This window comes from Hyla sarda, chromosome 6 (assembly GCF_029499605.1).
Source record: "Hyla sarda isolate aHylSar1 chromosome 6, aHylSar1.hap1, whole genome shotgun sequence".
NCBI lineage: Eukaryota > Metazoa > Chordata > Amphibia > Anura > Hylidae > Hyla > Hyla sarda.
In genome coordinates this window covers 256,464,955-256,468,538 of record NC_079194.1, presented here as the reverse complement: position 1 = coordinate 256,468,538, position 3,584 = coordinate 256,464,955, and the positions used below count along the sequence as shown (strand labels likewise).

The 3,584-nt window shown below is 43.9% G+C and overlaps 1 pseudogene; it reads left to right on the top strand.

Moving 5' to 3' along the window:
- The first annotated feature begins 3,255 nt into the window (after positions 1–3,255).
- On the top strand, positions 3,256–3,333 carry LOC130278205 (U2 spliceosomal RNA; annotated as a pseudogene).
- Positions 3,334–3,584: the final 251 nt, after the last annotated feature.

Here is a 3,584-nt window from a genome sequence, read left to right as displayed (position 1 = left end):
CTCCCTTGATCTGGGGCTCCACGCAAGATCTCACCCCTTGGTGTCAAAATTATCATAAGAACGGTGAGCAAAAATCCCAGAACTATGTGAATGACCTGCAGAGAGCTGGGACCAAAGTAACAAAGGCTACCATCAGTAACACACTACATGTCCAGGGACTCAAATCATGCAGTGCCAGACATGTCTCCCCGGATCATCCAGAAGAGGATTGGGAAACCAAAGTAGAACTCTTTTGGTAAAAACTCAACTCGTCCTGTTTGGAGGAGAAAGAATGCTGAGTTGCATCCAAAGAACACCATACCTAATTTTGAGCATGGGGGTGGAAACATCATGCTTTGAGATCTGCATGGAGGAATGGGACAAAATACCAGCAACAGTGTGTGAAAACCTTGTGAAGATTTACAGAAAACGTTTGACCTCTGTCATTGCCAACAAAGGGTATATAACAAAGTATTGAGATGAACTTTTGTTATTGACCAAGTACTTATTTTCCACCATAATTTGCAAATAAATTCTTTAAAAAACAGACAATGTGATTTTATGGATTTTCTTCTCATTATGTCTCTCATAGCTGAGGTATACCTATGATGAAAATTACAGGCCTCTCTCATCTTTTCAAGTGTGAGAACTTGCACAATTGGTGGCTGACTAAATACTTTTTTACCCCACTGTATGTACAGGTTGAGTGAGGATGCTAGGAGTGTGGTTACAGCAATCAAACTCCGATCACTCTCAGGAGGTGTATATATATGCTGAGATCTGAGGGTAATAGAAGTGTGATTCCTCTACCACGCTGTACAGATGCCTATTGGTATTAGTGAGAATACTGAAGGAGGAGGCTGGGTGAGCTTGGGCATGGTTGAGTGTGTGATTGGGGCTATGGGCTCTAGCCCTGGATATTTTGGAGACCTAGAAATGATTCTGGCTGTTGGAATCACATTCCATTGGCTGACAGTTATCTCTGTTCATTCCCCCATACACATGTAAGCTCGGCTCAATGAGTAGGTCACTGCCAAGCAGCTCTGGTGGTGGCTTCTCTCAAGGAAGAACAAAAGGATAGAACATGTTAAAGCTTAGCTGCTTAAGAGGGATCTGTCATCAGAAAGTGATCTATTGTTTAAATTAAGTTTTTATGTTAAACATATAAGAATTTTTTTCTAATTTGCTATTTTACTATCTATATAATAAAATAATTCTGAAATCTTTCTGTATCTAATTGGGAAACCACCATACACATTAGATTGTTAAGCCTGTCCCTCCAAACTTGGCAGGTTTGGCTTGAAATAACCGAATGTTTACATAAACAGCACCAGTGTGCATGAACTGATCAGCCTATCCGCGGCTCCCCTTTGTCCGCCTGACACTTGCCCTGAATGCATCTTTTGTTCTCAGTACTGCTGATGTACTGCTGATGTGCTGTTTACATGCTAGCAGCCTTTTACCTCCACTTAACCTATTTTAAACTATAGAAATTATCTATAGCAGAGGTCATATCTCAGGGAAGCAGGAATTAAAAGAGGAAACAACAAGTGGTATAACCACATCAATTCCTGAAACCAAAATGGGAAGTGGTTTTCACGACATGAGAAAACCACAGGGAATTTATACAATAAGGGGAAAGCAGTGACAACATCCTAGCTGCCTCCCTGCGCAAGCTAGACAAATCATTGGTCTCTGCATTTTCCCTATAACAATACCACTCATAGCACAATGGGATGGACAAAACTGCAAGATCAGACTGCACGTTTGATTTTAGTCTGTAACCATGAAGACACATACCTCTGCATTGGATATGTAAAAAAAATAAGGGATAGAGAAAAAGAGCTGATTTTATTTTATTTTTTTAAATGGACAGTACGAACACCTGTCATCAGACTATGTATGGTATTACAACTTGCCAATATTCATTCCAATGGAACTGGGCTGCAATATCACACAACCTGAGGACAAGTGCGGTGCTGTTTTTTTAAGCAATCAACTATGCTTTTCTAATGTTGAATAAACCCTTTAAAGGGGTACTCCACCCCTAAATATCTTATCCCCTTATACAAAGGATAAGGGATAAGTTCTCAGATCACGAGGGTCTGTGGCCGCTGGGACCTCCCGCGATCTCTGGTGTGGCATCTCAGTCATCCGGTGCACGGAGTGAACTCCACTCCGTGCCAGATGATGGGTGACCACAACCATCACACCCTCTCCATTCATGTCTATGGGAGGAGGAATGATGGCTATGTAATGGTTGTGCTTGAAAAAGGCCACACGGGTGGCTAAAAAATTGCCTGGAATAAAACTACTTGATTCACCGCATTTGTGTGCTGCTGCAGTCTTCATTTTTTGAATGCCTGGGAGCTCCTGACCTGAGCTATATTACTGCTTGTGTAGTGACCCACGGTGTATGGCGGGACCACGGGTGTAGCGATGTAGGTGGTGGGGCCAGATGTTATTGACCCCTGGGGAAAGATGTTGTTAACCCCTAGTGTTCGTGACGCCAGGACGTAGTTGTATGGTGTAGGGCACCGCCGCCAACCAACCCAGAGACGGCATATATTAAATGAGAGTCCAAAGCAGGTTTTGATTCAACTGGAACTTTACTGAAGAAGGCAGTATAACGTTTCTTACAGATAGCCAACTTCCACAGAGGTGACCGGGACACAAGGAACCTCTCAGGCTTGCTTGGAGTTGTAGTAGTAATAATGATGTTGCAGGCCACTGTGCTACTGTTATGACTTTTGTAGGGACAGTAGAGACTTGACTTGTAGACATAGATGAGACTTGCAGATTAGATGTGGCTGCAGACTTGTAGGCTTTGGCTTAGCTGGACTGAACTTGTACAGGACTTGTGCTTGCTTTACTGTCCAGTAATAGAGCAGGAAGTAAAGAGACCTAGTGTGGAGACTAAAGCCCCTTATATATCAGGGGGCTGGACTAGAGCCCATTGGTAGCTGGTTGCCTGTGGTTACCTGTGCCTCTGGAACTCTGGGTATCTGGTGATCACATATCACATGACAATATCACATGACCTTAGGAAGGTCCTATACAGTTTAAATATCCTAATAACCTTTATACATAGTTTATATTCACTGTACAATACTTATAATAAATGTACCTGAGTAATATACAATAATAATCATAATAATGACCTAGGGGGACACTGCAGGAGAGCCCTGTGGACTTGAGGGACTCTAACTGAGGGGACTTTAGGACTGTACAGAACCCTGTTCTGTCCCGGGATACCACACGATCACCCTGCTCTGTATCGCTTCTCGGCCTTTTGGCTAAGATCAAGTGTAGTATCTGTTCTTATCAGTTTCATACTGGTGGAGAAGTCCCATCAGTGTGGGGCTGGTGGGGATGGGTGCTGCACGGAGGGCGCAGGTGTACCGGGGCATTCCGGGGCTGGTTCTGAGGAATCAGATCGACGGCTGCCCTGATGTGACCTGTTTCCTCCGGGTCTCGCCATGAGGTAGTGGGGTGTAGAGCCGAGGTACTTCTGTGCCTCGGGGAGTGGTGACCCTGAGGTGCCGAAACTCACTGGGTGTTATAACTCACTGAGTGAAAGCACTGCACCATTACTCTTCACCTTT